The following is an 18,951-nucleotide window of genomic DNA, read 5'->3' as shown; positions in this document are numbered from 1 at the left end:
AATAAAGTCTGTGGGTTCTGTTCTTATAGATTTAATACAATGGATAATAACTCCACGGCAGGTGGACAAATTGAAAAAACACAAACATGAATATTAGCTACAAACATTTTCCCAAGAAAAGGTGAATATTTTTGGTGGGGGCCGGCACATACCTGAAGTGTCTTAGTTTCACTAGGACCACACTGTGTCTTTCCCTTCAATTGCACTGCTGTGTTTTTTGTCTCCTAGTTTCAGTCCTCTCACTCCTAATGCTGCTGCCCTAAAGGTGGGTGCCATCTTTATTTTGGATCTCTGCTCCTCCTTAACTAAAGTTCTCCGGATTTCCTGGCAACATGATACTAGTTTCAGCTTTGGGTGGAAGCTTCTGCTTCCTGCTGGTGGGGTCCTGTTCTGGCCAACCGTATCATTCATCTTTTTTCTGTCTTCCATCTAACTCCAATATATTATTCTCCTTTCTCTGGTTTATCTGAATGTGTAATGTTCTCTTACTCTCATTCTATTTGTGTCTTGTTTCCTATGTTTTAATCTCTGCTGCTGATCCTTGGAAAGGAGGTGAGCAAAACTCTAATGCCCATGTTGTTATTTCTATTCCCCAGGGTGATCCTTTCAGGAGAAAACCTAGAGACATAGCAAAAGTGTGTCCTTTTCCAAACACCCCTTGCTTATTTTCCTTCTTTACATTCCTTCCCATCTTTCCACTCTCTTGCTTTTTCTTTTCTTCTCTCTTCCTTCCACCTTCCTCTTCTGATGCCTCCTCCCAGCCTCCCTCTCTGTTCTTTGTACACCCTATGACACCTCCACATCTTGCTTTTTTTATTTTTTTTTGAGATGGAGTCTTGCTCTGTCACCCAGGCTGGAGTGCACTGCTGACATCTTGGCTCACTGCAATCTCTTCCTCCCAGGTTCAAACAATTCTCCTGCCTCAGCCTCCTCAGTAGCTTGGATTATAGGTATGCATCACCAGGCCTGGCTAATTTTTGTATTTTTAGTAGAGACAGGGTTTCTCCATGTTGGCCAGGCTGGTCTCAAATTTCTGACCTTGTGATCCACCACTGCGCCTGGCCAGACACCTCCACATCTCTTGTCTTTCTGCCACCTTCTCCTCCTCAGTTCCATACGTGGCTCCTCCAGTAGTGCTTGCCTTTGGTCCCTCTGGTCTCTTCTTTGTCCTTTCATAGGCTTGTGCTTTTTAGAGCATAGTTTTGCATAAATAACATTGGCCCTCAGTGTTTCAGTGCCCCTATATATTAGCTGTTTGGAACTTACATCTGTAGTTTAGGTAGTGACTGCCCTTGAATTTGTAGATGAGTTGGCCAGGGCGAGAACATACTGTTAAACTGTCATCTCTAGTTTTCTCTCCCCCTTTCCATTTTGGTAGACATGGTGCTAGTTGAGTCCTTAGAAGAAGAGACTTTCTAGCCTGTGTTCCACAATTATTTGATGTGTGATTTGGGAATATCACCTCATTTCTCAAAGGTTCAGTTGCTTCATCTATGATATGGGCATATTCATACCTGCCCTATTTTTCTTAGAGGGTTATGATGAGGATCTGATTCTTAACTAGTGCTGTGTAAATGCAGGAGTTGGTTGTGTCTGCTTTCTGAAATATTTTAATGTGTATTTTCAATTCTTATTCCCCAGTCAACTTCCTTTCTGACCAAAGAGGCAGGCAGCACTGATAGTGCTCCCTCTGTAAGAAAGTCCCTGGAGGCACCGAGGAAACAGAAACAAGCCATGCCCTCAGGATGCTGACAGGAGGAGTGCAGGTGCCCAGGCATCAATACATTGATGGGATACTGTGTCAAGTAGGAGCTCATTAGTTCAGCACTAATTCTGTTGGTCAGTGTGGTGGGTTAGGAAGTGGGCAGAGGCAAAGCCATGTGGTTGCCCCTCCAAGGCCACAGATAAAACAGAAAGAACTTTTTTTCCAAAGTTTCTTGGTCTCAGACTCAACACAGGTGGACTGTTTTGGCTTCCTTTTGCCACATGGCCGCAGATCTTCTTTTTCTTTTCCTTCCTTCCTTCCTTCCTTTCTTTTTTTGGAGATAGAGTCTCCGTCTGTCATCCAGGCTGCAGTACAGTGGTGTAATCTCAGCTCACTGCGACCTCTGCCTCCTGGGCTGAAGCGATTCTCCTGCTTCAGCCTCCCAAGTAGCTGGGACTACTGGTGCACACCACCATGCCTGGATATTTTTTGTATTTTTCGTGGAGACAGGTTTTCATCATGTTGGCCAGGATGGTCTTGAACTCCTGACCTTAAGTGATCCTCCCACCTTGGTCTCCCAAAGGGCTGTGATTACAGGCATGAGCCACTGCACCTGGCCCCAGATCTTCTTTGTATCATAGAATACAATGGCTTGCAGTGGAGCTCACAGAGAGTACCATACACAGGTGAGGGGGGATAAAACTTGGTATGCTGGGCAGGATGCTATGTTTGTAAAAATTAATCTGAGGCTCTGATCCCAGGGTTGGGAGTCTGGGTTAAACCTGGTTCCTGAGTTGATGGAGGAGTGTGGAAAGTGGAGGACAAGACTCATGGACTGTGGAGGACTAGTGTTGGGGCTGGTGGCATGCTCTCTTTTTAAAATGGGTTTGGGAAGTGACCAAAATGAGAAAAAAAAAAAAAAAAACCCACATTTGCTGAGAGCCACATCCTGGCGGTTGGGGGAGTGTGGAGGAAGAATGAGGCATGACGTGGGATCAGTTAAGCATCCTCCAGGCAGTGGAGGCTTGGAGCATAACTCAGTGGGGTCCAGGGAGACTGGGAAGATGGGGAGGAAATCACAAAATCAAGATCTCAAACCTGGACAAATCCATTGTAATGTGTCCAGGGACTCCAAGTCCTGAGCACAGATATTAACTGGGAGGGGAAAACTTGGAAGGAAGCATTTGTTTTCCAAAAACAACAACAGAAGAGCCAGCATTTTGTGAGGGACACTCAGGATCCATGCACAGGAGGGTGTGGGAAGGCCTGGCCTTTGGTCCTGAGCAGCCTGAGAAGGTTTGAAATGGGGGTACGGGAGCAGGTGCTTTCTCACGTCTGCTCAATACCAAGACTGCTCTTCCAGAGAGTGTGGTCAACATCTCCGTTGATTTCTCCTTTGCTTTTTTGTATATATGAATGAACATTCTGTTTCTCATCCCTTATATTCTCTTATTCTTCAAGCCTCTAGAGAGACAAGGCTATTAGGGATGACTTTCTTGTCAAGGAAATCATATTAATCCAGCCAGAGTCCACTAAAGTCGCCATAAGTGACATGACTGGGGTGGGCAAAAATCACTTTTGTTCGATCTGTCAGAACTTTTGTAGCAATTATTAATAGAGAGACCAATATTGCAGGGTTCTCAGTTACTGTCCCTCAGAGCATGCCAGAACTTTAGCTTTTGTGTCCTTTTCATGCAAGTAGATGCTGTTAAATTCCAGCAGGTCATGCCTTTTCAGGAGTGCAAACTTAGAGCTCTGTACATCTCCAAGACAGGAGTAATATACGCTGTGGAGGGAAGTGGTGATGATGTCCGCTGAATGCCTGGCAGAGATGCACACACAGCACATGAGAACTGCCATTATTACTGCTGTTGATACTGTTCTTCATAGCAAGGTGTGCAGGTAGCATAGTTGGTAAACAGTGGGGCTGTTTCCGCTCTTTAACTTTCTCCTCCCTTCTCCGCAGAGTTAGGGGAAGCAGGCCCAGTCCCTCAACTCGCCAGAGCAGCCAGAAATCTGTGGAGATGCAGGAACAGATGGCCTTTGGACTCTGTGCTGGGGATTTCCGTTTCCTAGAGTACAGGTCCTTGGGGTGTCTGTAAACACGATGGCTCCATGTGCAAGGTCTGCAGTGCAGTTGCTGGGAAAATCAGTGAGGAGACTGCTGAGGTCCTGTGGGGCAGGAGGCAGAGCTTGAAGGTCCCCATTTTAAGGGAGAGACAGCAGACATGACAAGTGGTCCCCCTGGAGTTCTACTGTTGGGTTTGCCCCCATTAACCAGGGGTTACTTCATTCATGTCGTAGTCTCTTTCCTAAAATGGACTTGAGATGGATTACAACCAAAAGAAGGAATACAATGGATCATTTTTTTCAAAGGACAGATAAAAAGAATCATGTAACTGAGTGGCGGGGTGGCTGGGAAGTAGGAAAGTGCAAGGGAAATAATGATAGTGGAAACTAAAAATAAGGGTGATGGGTGCAAATGAGACAGAGTTGCATGCTGGACTTCCTGGTAGCCAAGGCAGAAAGGACTGTGGCTCACATGGTCGATAGGAATCGGCATCTATTTTGCCAAAGGAGGCAAATTTTTCCTGTTGTAAAGGACACGAACGATAGAAGGGACTATGATTTCAGTTATAAGTTCACACAAACTTCTGGAATGTTCTTCCTGCGGCCACTGCTTACACTGAGTCTGGATACAAATGAGGGTGTAATAATGTTAAACTGTGGTTGAGGGAGGGCTGAATACAGAGTAATGTCTGCAAATTTCTGAGGATCTAACTGGGTTCAAAGATAAAGGTTCAAGCAGAAATGCCACTGACGCTTTTCTTTTCCATTGAACCATGTTTTGAAATGTTTATGTCTACTAAACTGCGTTTATTAAAGATAAATTTATCTTCTTTTCTTGAACAGATAACATACGATTGCGATTAACCCTTATTTCTCAGGGTGAAAAAAATTGGTGTTTCCACACTGAGCTGATAGAATTCCAGTTAAAAAACAAAGAAACTTGGCATTTTAGTTAGCTTGAGTCACCCCTTAGGAGGAAAAGGTAATTCCATTTAGCTTTGGAAGTGATTGGAAATTGGTCTCATGTCCTTGTTATTGTGTCTCTAGAGATTCTGATTTGGTAGCCCTGGCTTTTGCAAAAGCTCCAGAGGAGAAGCTCTTCCTGGCTCATGGTGCCTGCCCGGCCTCAGGGACTCTACTTAGCCAGGACTGTAGCACCCCTTATTTCTCAGTTATTCAGAGTTAAGGCTTGTATTATTGTATTAGTTAGGGTTCTCCATAGAAACAGAACCAACAGGACACACACACACACACACACACACACACACACACAGAGAGAGAGAGAGAGAGAGAGAGAGAGAGAGAGAGAGAGAGAGAGAGAGAGAGAGAGAGAGATGTTATGAGGAATTAGTTAATACAATTATGGGGGCTGGGAAGTCCCAAGATCTGCAGTCTGTGAGATGGAGACCCAGGAGAGCTGATGGTATAGTTCTAGTCTGTCCAAAGACTGGAGAACTAGGAGAGCCAATGAGTAAGTTCCAGCAGCCTCAAGACATTTCAAGTTTGAAGGCAGGAAAAGCCTGATATCCCAGCTCATGCAGTCAGGCAGGAAGAGTTTCCCCTTACTTGTGGGAGGGTCAGCCTTTTGGCTCTATTCAGGCCTTCAGGTGATTGGATGAGGCCCACACATTAGGGAGGGTAATCTGCTCTACTCAGTCTACTGACTCAAATGCTCATCTCATCCCAAAACACTCTCATAGATACACCCAGAATGTTTGACCAAATATCTGGGCACCCAATGGCCCAGTCAAACTGACACATAAAATGAACCATCACAAGGCTTGTACTTTCAAAGTCAATTTGTAATGGAATGAATAGTGGCATTCAAAAAGTATGTCCCAGTACTATCCCTGGAACCTGTGAAAAGAATCTTATTTGGAAAATAGATCTTTGCAGATGTAATTAGTTAAGGATCTCAGGATGAGATCATCCTGGATTTAGAATAGACCTTAAATCCAACAACAGGTATCCTTATAAGAGAAAGGCAGAAAGAAATCTAAGAGGGGAGAAGACTATGTGAAGAAGGCAGAGATTGGAGTTATGCAGGTTCAAAGTAAAGAATGCCTGAGGCCATCAACAACTGGAAGAGACAAGAAATAATTTTCCCTTATAGGCTTCGGAGGGAGTGCAGCCCCACTGATACCCTGATTTCAGACCCGTGACCTTCACAACTGTTACAGAATAAATTTATGTGGTGATCATTTGTTATGGCAGCAGTATGAAACTAATACACTCATCTTCTGGGCAGGAAGCAGTAAGCAGACAATTCAAAACCTAGGTCTCTGGTAGGCTTGTTGGCTTTCTATGTATTCCAAGAATCCACTTTGTAGATTCTAAGATGACTTGGAATAGTCTTGTTTATGTACTGCCTTTGAGTTTGGGAGTTGTATGGAAGAGTGTTTGTGCATGGATCTTCCTACATGACCTTGGGATGTCGATGACTACATTTTCATGTTCCCTTCCTGTTTTGATGAAATTGAAGTGTGTAGTAGAGGCTCACCTTGTTATGAATGGTAGAAGGAAAGCCGGTGTGGCTAATATCAAGAAGAGCTTACTCCACTTAAGAATTATTTTCCTATTTCAGCTTCTATTTTCAAAGGCAGTAATTGGCTTAAGTAACAACTTCTGCCTTGGTAAGAGGTGTCTGCAGAGAAAGATATTAGCATGTTTTACAGCGTGTCCACATTTCATGATTCTTACACTTGACTTTGAGGAAAAAGGTTCATAAAATGACTTTGAATTATGCCAATCAAAACAAATCATCTGGAGATCAAAAGTCGTATAGCCATAGGTATAAGTTGATAAACAGATAAATTAATTGGGTTTTAAATAGAGCTAATAATGTATCCCACATGCTAGGCCATCTCGTAAGAGTCTTATGTACATGATTTGCTTTTACCTTCACAACAATATGAGGTAGGTATGAGCATTAGCTTCCTTTTATAGTTGAGAAAACTGAAACTCAGATAGGTTAATAAACTTACCCAAGGTCACACAGCTTGAAGGAGATAGAGTCAGGGACTCAAAATCATGTCTGTCTGACTCCAAAGCCATGCTCCTACTCTCGCACTTCACTGAAAAATCTGTAACTGGACTTCAGGTAGTGGATAGTGTGGTCTAGAATGGCACTTCTTAAAGTGTATTCTGTAGAACGATAGTCTTTGTTTTCCTTTTGGATTTTTTTTTTTTTTTGAGACAAGGTCTTGCTCTGTTATCCAGTCTGGAGTGCAGCGAGTGGTGGAGTCATGGCTTATCGCAACCTTGATTTCCTGGGCTCAGGTGTTTCTCCCACCTCAGCCTCCTGAGTAGCTGGGACTTCAGGCACATGCCACCATGCCTGGCTAATTGTTGGTAGAGATGGGATTCCCCCATGTTGCCCAGGCTGGTCTCGAACTCCTGGATGCAAGTTGTCCACCCACCTCTGCCTCCCAAAGTGCTGGGATTACAGGTGTGAGGTGCCATGCCCAGCCTAGTCTTTGGTTTTACAATTTTGTTTTTCATGGTTGAACAAGTTCAAAAAACACTAATGATTACAATTTACCAGAATGGTCAAAAGTGTTGAGAAGCCTCATAGTAAACAAACAAACAAACAAACAAACAAACACACTAACAAACACACTAACAAAAACTGGTTCAATTTTTTAATGCCTTTTTTTTTTTTTTTTTTTGCTGAACACTTGAACGCCTTTTAACATCTTGGGGAACCAACTTTCCACAGAACGTAGGGAATTCTATCCTAGATTAAATAATCCTGGACTAGGAGAGGCAACATATTTCAATGTTCATTTTTTAAAATGATGTCATCTAGCTTAGTGAGTTATTCCACATTCCCGGATCACAGCTTTCTCACCTGTAAAATAAGAAAGTCAGTTCCTAAATTATATGCCACAGCTTTTTTTTGTTTGTTTTTTTTGAGATGGAGTTTCGCTCTTGTTACCCAGGCTGGAGTGCAATGGCGCGATCTTGGCTCACCGCAACCTCCGCCTCCTGGGTTCAGGCAATTCTCCTGCCTCAGCCTCCTGTGTAGCTGGGATTACAGGCACGTGCCACTGAGCCCAGCTAATTTTTTGTATTTTTAGTAGAGACGGGGTTTCACCATGTCGACCAGGATAGTCTCAATCTCTTGACCTCATGATCCACCCGCCTCGGCCTCCCAAAGTGCTGGGATTACAGCCACAGCTTTTAAATGCTGTGATCTACATGTAAAGCAAATGACAGTGTGTGAATTTATTTTTTCCCTTGTTATTGATGTTGGCTGAGGGGCCTGAAGACAGTTACCCAGTAGGGTCAGCAACATTCTGATTGTTCACAGATACCTAAGGGTAAAAGAGTCCTATGTCTGTCACCCCTTCAAGCGTAGCTGTAAATGTGGTAGTACCCTTAGCCTGTGGAGCCTGTTCCGAAGCTGCCCTGTGTCCCTGAGCCTGGTAACATCACCGGGCTTTCTCTGCGTTCCCCCATGCTGGACCGCCCTTCTGCGAACCACACCTCTCTGTGTCGCCTAGACAGAGCTCCCTGATTCAGACTCTAGTCAAAGCAGTGTACTTCACTCTTTCCTCCATGGGCTGGAGCCTTTTCAAATGCTTTACGTAGTTGTCCCTGGTCCTAGAATGTTCTTCCCATTCCTGCCTGAATAAACACATACTACTCAGCCTTTGCTCCCCAGCCTAAATCTCACTTCCCTCATAGACCTTTCTTTCTTCCCTCAGCCCGAGCTGATCTGACCTTTTCTGGACTCTTAGTTAGCAACCAGTGTTTATCTGATCTGTTAGTTTTTCTTAACTGCTTCGGGTGCCTTACTCTTGTGTTTCCAAATATATCATAAACCCCCTAAAAGCAGTTCTACAGTTTATATGTCTTACGTGTTCCCTGCAAATTCGAGCATGGTGTTCCTCAAACAATATTTACTCCATAAACACCAGGTTGATTAACCCATGGATGCTTCCCCCGCCCAGCTGCTTGTCTGGATTGTGATCCCCAGCAGAGTCGCTCAGCATCATGGGAGATGTGTACATGATGTACATAGCTGTACATAGCTCATGTGGAATTCGGCAATAGGAGTTGCCCCACATTCCCTCCTCACCCTGACCAACTCCTTCCTTTATCAGGACTGTTTTGATAGTTCAGTAAATCCAGAAAGAAAAATTAGGAGAAACTCTCTGAGTTGTTATTTTTTTGAGATGGAGTCTCACTCTGTTGCCCAGACTGGATTGCAGTGGTGCAGTCTTGATGCAACCTCTGCCTCCCAGATTCAAGCGATTCTCATACCTCAGCCTCCCAAGTAACTGGGATCACAGGCGTGCACCACCACACTCAGCTAATTTCTGTATTTTTAGTAGAGATGGGGTTTCACCACATTGGCCAGGCTGGTCTCAAGCTCCTGACCACAAGTGATCCACCTGCCTTGTGGTCCCAAAGTTCTAGGATTACAGGCATGAGCCTTTGCCCCCTGCCTGAGTTTTATTAAGAACGGAGAACTCGTAGATTCTTGGTGGTGGGAAGGAGGCTTGCTGCCTACTTAGCCTTCAATATGACTTGCTGGACAGGCTCTTGTTATGACTATTGTCAGAAACTTTTTAAATGAGCTGGAACTGATGCTGTTTACATGGGGTTGGTTGGCTATAGGTGGGGTCTTCCTCTTTCTGTCATTGCCTGTTCTCTAACATTTGTTTTCAACAGAGGCACAGCTCGGAGGATCGGGTTTATATTTGATACCTTTATGGGCTTTTCGGTGCTTGCTCTTTGATTGCTATTTAAATAGACTGGAAAGGGTGCAGAATGCTCTTATTCATTTTGTTTTCTGTAATGCTTCTCACTGTCAAAAATAAGAAAAAATAATTGGTGGTTCCTAAGTGCTGCAGTTCCCATGAGGAACCTGAGATGGTCATGGCCATGTTCCGGATGGCACACAGGCCTGGGAAGACCCCCGGCCCTAATGACTCACTGGAGGCCTGTGAGTGGTCAAGTGTGACTCAGGGCCCAGAAGCAGTGAAGTTAAAAATATAAACATGTGTCATAGCAAGTTATTCTAGACCGTTTTATCAACAGCACCCACAACAGTGCCTGGTGTATAGCAGGCACTAAATAAATGCCGCTAGTGAACGAAAGGGCGAAGAAGCGTCCTGCATACCAGATCTCACCCGGTGGCGGTGGCGCGCTGGAGAGTGATGCTGCGATGATTCTGAGGCTCCCTCCGAGGGCAATAGGCAGGAATCCTGTGTTCCCTGAGGGCTTCCTGCCAGAAAAGGGCAGGGCACAATGGTGGCACGTGTATTGTTATAGCTGCCCTGATCTGGGTCCTTAGCGGCCCCTTCAGTTAATGGGGCTAGATTATATATAAGAGGTTCTTTGGAAAGTTACATTTTCCGTCCAGCCATCCGGCCATCCAGTGAATATTTATTATTACCATGTACCAGATACTTTGCTGAGGGCTGGTGATTTAGTGGTTACACTAAACTTAGGACTGTTCCCCGGACCCATTGGTGTGCGGAGGATTCAGATGTTATGTGGATAGTTATAAATTGGGAGGCAAGGCTGGGAATGGTGGCTCACACCTGTAATCTCAGCACTTTGGGACGCCAAGGCAGGAAGGTCACTTGAGGCCAGGAGTTCAAGACCAGCCTGGCCAACACAGCAAGACGTCATCTCTACTAAAACTAAGCAAAAATTTTAAAAAGTAGCTGGGTACAGTGGCATGTACCTGTGTTCCCAGCAACTCAGGAGGCTGAGGTGGGAAAATCGCTTGAGCCCAGAAGGTTGAGGCTGCACTGAGCTGTAATTGTACCACTGCACTCCAGCCTGGGTGACAGAGTGACATATTGTCTCAAAAAATAAAATAAAAAATTAAAAGTGGAATAAATTAGGAGGCACCAACAGAAGAAAAAGACTGAGGCAAGATGAGAGAGCCAACCAGAGGAGATTCATTTAGCTGGTGGTGGGGGAGGAAGGGAAGGTGCCATTGAAGCTGAGATGTGAGCACTGGGTAGGAGTCTGTGGGTGGGAAGAGCAGGTGAGAACCTTCTAGAAGAGGGAAGGACATGCCCACAGGCCCCAAGGTAAGAAAACCCTGGACTGTGTGTGGAACCGAGGGGAACTAGGGTAGGAGCAGCTTAGAGAGCAGGGCAGGAGCTGAGGCTGCCAAGGGAGGCAGGAGGCATCGTGCCTAAGTGGCCTTGTCAGTCATGTAATTTTAAAAGTTTGGTTTTAATCCCAAATTTTATAAGTCAGCAAACATTCATTCATGTGTAGAGGCCCTCCTGAAAACAGAATCAAAAACCATAAACAAATACAGAATTAGACACTAGAGAATGTACATTGTGTAAATATATCACTGTCTACACTCAGTGTCACTGCCATTGGGAAATTTACCTGTGGACACGGGTGGGGCCGAGGGGAATGGGCAGCCCCTGTTCTGGCTGTTCTTGGTGTGCACAGAGAAAGTCTCCCTTTGGCTCCAGGTTGTAGCTGACCTTGGCTGCTCCTGGCACTGTTTTCCTTTTGATTGGTGAAGGGCTTAACTCTCACTTGTATGGGTGAATGTGCAGCAAGTGAGTGGGGACAGGTGTTTAGCAGCAGGAACCCTTAGGTCCTCCTCAGTGCGTGCGTGTGTGCCTCTCACAGGCACCACCTGGGGAGCGGGGCGAGAGCAGTGGGTGAATTCCTCAGAAATTTGGCTTCTCTTGGTCCTCTCTTCTTCAGCTCCAGAATCTTCCATCCTTGTCCAGCTAGTGACTTGTACCCCTTTCACACTGTTCGTCTTCTCTGTGTGTCTGAGTCTTCAGGATGAGTAAAAAGGTGTGATGATCGTCTTCAGCCCAGCGCTACCTCTCAAGATGAGTGAGATGCCATAAGTAATAACCATTGAAATTCGATGATCTAGTGACTGGAGGAGGAGCAGAGGAAAGCACCAATGAATAAAAAGAGGCAGATGATGGGCATTAATTTCTGCGACACATGTGCTCCCAGCTGCAGCACACGTTCCATTTTTATGCCCGGTCTGCATTCTTCCTGGGTGACCCTTCCTGCCTGCTGCTGGGAGAGACACTCTTAGGCCACTGCAGACATTAGTGACTCATGGGTCATTAAGATGATGCTGTTTCTATTTTATACTGTCAGACCTTTTCCTTGATCTTCAGGATCATTGGCTCTCCCAATGTTTGTCACCTTGGGCATGTTAGTGAAACTTGCTGTGCCTCAGTTTTTTTGTCTGTAAAATGGGAACAGTGCCTTGTATACTGTCCAATATATGGGGTTTCATTCCCTGAACCCGAGGAAAGCACATTATTTTAATATAAAAAGGAAACAAATCATCCCTCAGACCACACTGCTGTACCCCTCTGGAGGGGAGAGGCTGAGGGAGACAAGGAGAAAAAAAAAGTAAGACAGTAAACCCCTCAGACTGTGGCAGTGAGGCCAAAGTGAGCTTTCATGAGAACCACATTTAGCCCTGGAATAAAAAATAAGAGCAACATACTTTAAAAATTATTTATGATTTTAAGCACATGAAAGACGTATCATGTACCGAGGGAGGGCATAATGGGGCACAGCTGGCTAACATGTGTCTCCCCATTTCTGAGGCTGTTCATAATTCTCTGATGTCCAAGAATAACTGTAATAATGATGCCACTGCTGATTGTATTAATAATAATAAAGAGGATTGGGATGTCTTTCCTGAATCCTGCTGAAGGCAAAAAGGAGAGTCTGGGCTGCTGGGTTTGGCCGGGGCAGAAAGGGGCACTACAGCCTGTTTCCTTCTCACATGCAGTCCATGGAGCCAGCCAAGGATCAAAGGGCATTAGATTGAAGGAAAGGGCTCTAGAAGGGGAAGGCAGGAAGCCTGGGTTCCTGACATGATTTTACCCCTGAATGTGGCCATTCCCAGCCCCTCTGAGTCTCAGTGTTCTCATATATGAAGTAAAGATGCTAATCCTACCTGGCAGGCAGATCTTACAGAGTTTGTATCGACTGTGGATGAAATGATGCTCAGAGTATCATTTCAAAGTACACGGCAAAGCATTCCATACACAGAAGGGGTTGTTATCATCCTTGTGTTTCTCCAGCGCTTGCCACAATCAACCACCAAGCTCAGGACTGGACATCTAGGAGGTACTCAGAGATGCTTGTGCCATGAACGAATGTTTCTTATTCATTAAATGTTTGAAGCCATTGGACAATGCTTTTTAAAGTATTTGGTTCAGTTTCCTCCTTTATGATTTGTTAGGTGGGTCTGGAGCAGCGCTCAGTCTAAGGCGAATTATCCTCCAGTGCTGAGTCAGTCTGAGGATGCTACCCAATGCCCTGTGAATCGGGGGACTTTCCCATCCAGCTGGTAGGCATAAGTGCTATTCCAGATGGTTCCTTCTCCTGTCCTGGGTACTTTCCTCACGTTCACGCTGCTGAGTACTGGAAGGGGACCTTCTGCAGCTCTCTGGGGTGCTCTGTCCTATGAACTCTAGTTGCCTTGTCTCCCCAGGCTTAGAGCTTGGTCTTCTCAACTCAGGGAGTTTCCTGGACTCCACCTGTCTCCCCTCATCTCTCAAGGCAGCGGGCTGGACTCACAGGGTTCTTCTTTTCTGTCTCCCGTCTCTCAGCGATCACTGCCTTTCATTGCCTGATGTCCAGTATCTTGAAAATCACTATTTTATATATTTTGTTTGGGTGTTTTGGTTGTTTCGGGCAGGAGAGTAAATGGGTCCCTGTTACTCCATCATGGTGGGAAGTAGAGGTTCCCTTGTTTTCTCTTCGGAGATGAAGCTGGGAGAGGGGAATGACTTTCCCAGAGCTGCACATCTCACTGGTGTCAGCAAGGAGGCATCCTCCTGTCCTCACTGCATGCCAGCACACAGGCGGGGTCCCTGCTCTCCGTAAGTCCATGGTTTGTTGGGGAGATGGACAAATCAACTGAGAATTCGAGACAGATGCGTAAGTCAAGAAAAGCAAACCACAATATATTCTTTGAGGCGGGTATTCATCCACAGGGTACCAAGAAGGCATGGCAGGAAGTGAGAGGGCAAGGAAGGGCTCCTGGGAGGGTTGGTACATGAGCCTTGTGGTGAAGGAGAAGCAGGAGTCATCCAGGTGGGAGAGGAGGGAGGAAGGAAGTCTCAGGAACAGGTGAAACACAAAACAGCTTGGAAGCAGGAAGTAGGTCCTTTGCCTCAAGTCCAGTGTGCATGGTGTGGTACCGTGGGGGACACCTATGTGTGTTTTTTGTGGGTATGCTCCTGCTTCATCCCCACACTGAGTCCCTGAAGTCTGGAAATTTCTTCCCATACAAGTCTGCTGTGGTGTTTCAGCCTGGGGAAGTTTGTGTAGGGTCTTGCTGAGCGCTATGCAGTTGATGTTACCATGAGGTTTCTGGTGGTGCTCTGGTCTTCCAACAATATTCCTTTCCGTGATACGGAGCGTCCTCCATCAAGAAACAGTCGAAGCTTACCCCAGTCCCACTCCTGGTTCCAGTAAAACGGCACGGGAGCCCACACCCTTTAGCCCAAGTCTCTAGGTGAGCCCTACCAGATCTATTGCCAAGGTGGACAGTAGGTGGAACCTCCCGGAACTGCCTGGAGGTTCTCAGCTGAATGTCTGCCAGAACCAGGCCCTGAGACAACTGCTGGGTTAGTAATCTGCATCAACTAAATGCATGCTTTTCTGGCCTTGGTGGGTGCTGCACTCCTGAGTGCCTTTGTACTGGTAGGAGGAGGGGGGAGCCTTTTGGCCTATTTGAGGCCCTTGGCTTTTGGCTCACCTCTAGCCTGGTTTATTTCTGCCAAGACCAAACCAGTTGTCTTATGACTCTTTGTATCCTAGTCTGGGCTCCTCCAGTGACAGCAACTGCTGTCATCAATGGTGGTTCCCAGTGATTTCTCATTAATTCATTCATTCATAAAACAATAGTGAACATTTTGGACAGTATCCTGTCCTCATGGGATCATGGTTTGGTAGGGGTGGCTGGACATTCATCCAACAATCGCTCAAATAAGTGTAAAATTACAACTGTGATAAGTGTTAATGAAAAAGGGGAATTAGGTCTCATGAAATACTGTGAAGGTGGACTTGCCATTGTTTGGAAGCCAAGAAAAGCTTTTCCCAGGAAGTGACAATAACATGAGACCTCGCCATGAACGGAGGTTGGTGACCTAGCAGGTTGGGTGTCGGGAGGTGTGGGCCATAGGGAATTGGGAGGAGATGTGCTCAGCTCAGCCAGTATCTGGGTGCAGTTAGCAGGAACTACATGGAAAGGTAAATCTGAAGACGTCTACAGGTTCCATGGGACGTGTTAAGAGTTTTGGTCTTTTTCCTAAGAGAAATGGTGACTGTTGAAGGCTTTTTAAGGAGGAGGCAAGAGGATTAGGTTTTTGCTTCAGAAACCTCACTTGGGCTTCAGTGTAGAGACTGAAATGGAGGTGGGCAAGAGTAGAATTGTCAGATAGAACACAAGATGACTCGTTAAATTTTAATTTCAGATAGAGAATGCATACCTTTTAGTATATGTGTGTCTCAAATACCAGTGGGACATAATTACATTTTAAAAATTATTGTTTTTACTTTTTTTAATAAAAGTTTTAAGTAGGTTGCAAATATTGCACGGGACCTAATTATGCTAAAGCTTATTCATTGTTTATGTGAAATTCACATTTAACTTGATATCATGTATTTTTATTTGTTACATCTGGCAACCCTTAGAAGAGAAAATGTGGAGAGACTGGTTATAGACCAGTTATTGCTGTAAACTATTAAAAGTTGCTTACGTTAGGATAGCAGAGGTGGAGATGGAAAGGAGTGGACAGAGAAGGAAGAGCCATGGCTGGCCCAAATCTGCCATTCAAAGGCATCTGGAGGACAGAGGCCATCAGCTTCCCTCCCATTATGAAACTTTAATTTCTGCACACATGCTATTTAAAGATATGACGGTATGGGTATGGTGAACTCCATAGTCTCAGTACAGGTCAGGTGGCTGGTCAGAACCTGCACTGAATGACCTGCACTGAATGAAGAGGTGTGCTGTGACAGTGTGAGGTGGTCTTCTTTCTGTCTCCATACCTCTAAGCCAAAGACACCTGAGAGGTGAGTTGTGTGCATCGTAGTGATCGATGAGGTTTGGTAGAAAGGTCAAGACCTTTATGACAATAGAGGCAGTATTGTAAGTTGTATACTGCTTTTCCCCATGACAACTCACATTTTAGCAAATGAAACAGAAGAGTAAAGCAGTCAAGAACACGGGCTTTGCCAAGGGTTTCAATCCCATCAGTTATTAGCTTATCGACACAATGTGTGTGATCTTGACTGAGATACTTAACTCTCTTGGCTTTGCAACATATTTTAAGATTAGCACTAAAGTACATGGAAAGCCAGGCCCACAGGAGATGCTTAATAAATGCTATATGCTACCAGAAACAACAATCCCCTTATTTCAGAATGCAGGCTTACCCTTCTTCTCACACAAATCACTTGATTATCTTCTCAATTCACAGCTCTGCTTTTGTCACTGTTCACACCCTTCACTGTCTTCTGTTACCTCGTGCAAGAGATCTTCATGCAGTTGACTCAGTTTGCCCCAGCTGAGTTTGCCAACTGAGACCAGTGCATGAGGATCTGCTGCACAAGGCAGTGGAAGCACAGGTGATTGTCACTATCGCCCATCAGAACCCCTTTCTCCAAGCAAACCAGCCCAGGTAACCCTCTTTAAGCTCAGCTTGACCTTTTCCCCATTTTTTGTGTGCCTAGAATGTCTTTGCCTGTATCTGTTCAAACCTTATTCATCAAAAGTATTTATAAGTTGATATAACAGAAATATGATCAAAACAATATATGAAGCATGCATAGAGAATGAAAGAAATGCTTGTCACTGGGGAAATGGCTAAACAAATTAGTATTCGTGTCTACTGTGTAATACTATGCATCCATTACAGTAGCTGTGTGCAAACTGACCTGGAAAGATATCTATGATATAATGTTAAATCAAAAAAAGGAAATTATAGAGCAATATGTGAAGTATGGTCATAGTTGCCTAGGAAGGAACCTAGTTCTATCTACAGAGAAAGAGTAAGGATTAAAAATATTCCAAACAGTTAAGAGAGGTTTCCTTTGGAAAGAAGGTGGGGAATTGGGTTGGAAGCCAAAGGAAACTCCCAACATTTAGTTAATATACTTTAATGGTTTCAGCTTGTTTGTTTACCTGAACTGTGTTAATTTTGTAATTGGAATTAAATCAAAATCATAGAAAAAACTTTAGAAGAACTAAATAAATGGTGGTTTTGTTTTAGTTGTTAGACTGGGGAGGCTCTTGCCCTATCCTTACTTACCATTATTTTACTAAAGAACAAAATGGTAATGGAAGAAGATGATCCTTCTGCTAAATCCAACTGAAATGCTACTCCTTCAATGAAACGTTTTCCTAATTCCTCAGCTGGATGTGCCGCCTCCTCTCTTTGGACCCTCAAAGCACTTTACATATCTTTTGTGGCATTTTCTCACTCTATCTTAGTGAGTATTTCAGGTACCCAAGTATGAAGACAAGTATTTCATACCGGTCTTACTGTCCCTCTACATTGAAGTAACATGAAGCTACCATGGTAGAGAAGGAAATGGGATTTCAAGTCAGAAGGTCTGGATGTTGCCTCTTGTTCTGAATATCGATCACAGCCTGACAGATTAGCCCACACCTAGTTGCTTAAAGCAACAAACCTTTTATTTTACTTCACGATTTTTTGGGTCAGGAACTTGGGTAGAGATGGGCTGGTTGATTATTTTGCTTTACGTGGTGTCTACTGGGGCCACTTGGTGGTAGCCAACTTGGGGGGAGGCTGGATGGAAGGGTTCAGGAAGGCTTTAGTTGCATGCCCACTGCTTGGCAGGGCAGCTGGAAGACTGGGCTCAGGTGAGTGTCTTTCCCTCACTGGATACTGGATACTCTCAGGGCACCTCTGTAGACTTTTTCTGGTGTGACTCAGGGCTTCAAGCGATAAGGCAGACCAAGACTGAGGCTGCCCATTTTCTAAAGCAGTGGTCCCCAATCTTTCTGGCATCAGGGATTGGTTTCATGGAAGACAATATTGCCATGGACCAAGGGTGTGGGTTGGCAGCAGGGACGGTTTCAGGATTAAACTGTTCCACTTTGGATCATCAAGCATTTGATTCTCATAAGGAGCATGCAACCTAGATCCCTAGTTCACAGTAGGGTTCATGCTATGAGTCTGATGCCACCACTGGTCTGACAAGAGGCAGAGCTCAGGCGGTAATGCTTGCTCACCCACCACTCACCTCCTGTTGTGTGGTCCAGTTCCTAACAGGACATGGGCCAGTACCAGTCAGTCTGTGGCCCTGGGGATTTGGGACCTCTGTTCTCAAAGATAGAACTGACATAGTGTCATTCCTGCTATACTCCACTGGTTAAGCATCCACAGAGCCCATACAGATTCAAAAGGGTTGGGAACAGAGATGCCACTTCTTAAAAGAATTTGTGTAAAAAATGTGTGGCCATCATCAATTTATCACAGCTTTGCTATGAGAGAAATACAACTTCTGTGTCTCAATGACTCCATTTGCAAATTATAAAGACCAAAAACTATAATGTATGCAAAACATGCTATGCATTATAAGAAAGAACTGTAGGCACTATAAATATTAATAATTACTCATGAAATGTTTAATACTTTGAAAGCAAACTCATTTAAACACGTATTTCCTAAGAAAAACACAAATAACGTGTTGCTGGATGATCACATAGAAGCAGGGGGCAGTTTCAGACTATAGACTGTGGATTAGGTTGACATGAGTAAAATCCAGGCTCCGTCACCCTGTTCCTATCTATTTGGACTTTGTTAATTCACTTCACGTCTCTGAGCCTTAATTGCCTCATTATGATATAGAAATAATATTACCTACCCAGCAGGGTTGATGTAAGCATTGGAGTTAATTTGTGTCAAGCACCTAGTAGGGTCACATAATAGGTCTGCAGTTTTTCTTAAGATGATATCAAGTCATACAGAAAGTTTGGACTCCTCACTTATCTGCACTGCTCACCTCCATGAGCACAAAGGATTGAGAGGAGTCCAGAGTCCAGGTACTCGGGAAAGCATTGGGGAAAAGGGAAAGGCCCTCCTTCTTGTTTCTCCCAGTCTCTTCCTCTCTCCAGTGTTCACCTCTAGGAACCTGTATCCATGCAGCTTTTGTGAAGC

At 44.7% G+C, this 18,951-nt stretch overlaps 1 protein-coding gene across 3 annotated transcripts in view; it reads left to right on the top strand.

The window, feature by feature from the left end:
- Nucleotides 1-18,951, top strand: part of ANO2 (anoctamin 2) — a 371,758-nt gene that overhangs the window by 89,334 nt on the left and 263,473 nt on the right. The window lies entirely within an intron of this gene.

The sequence above is a fragment of the Callithrix jacchus genome, chromosome 9, assembly GCF_049354715.1.
Source record: "Callithrix jacchus isolate 240 chromosome 9, calJac240_pri, whole genome shotgun sequence".
In the NCBI taxonomy this organism is placed as follows: Eukaryota; Metazoa; Chordata; class Mammalia; order Primates; family Cebidae; genus Callithrix; species Callithrix jacchus.
Note: the sequence above shows the minus strand (reverse complement) of the source record. Positions and strands in the feature narration are given on the sequence as shown.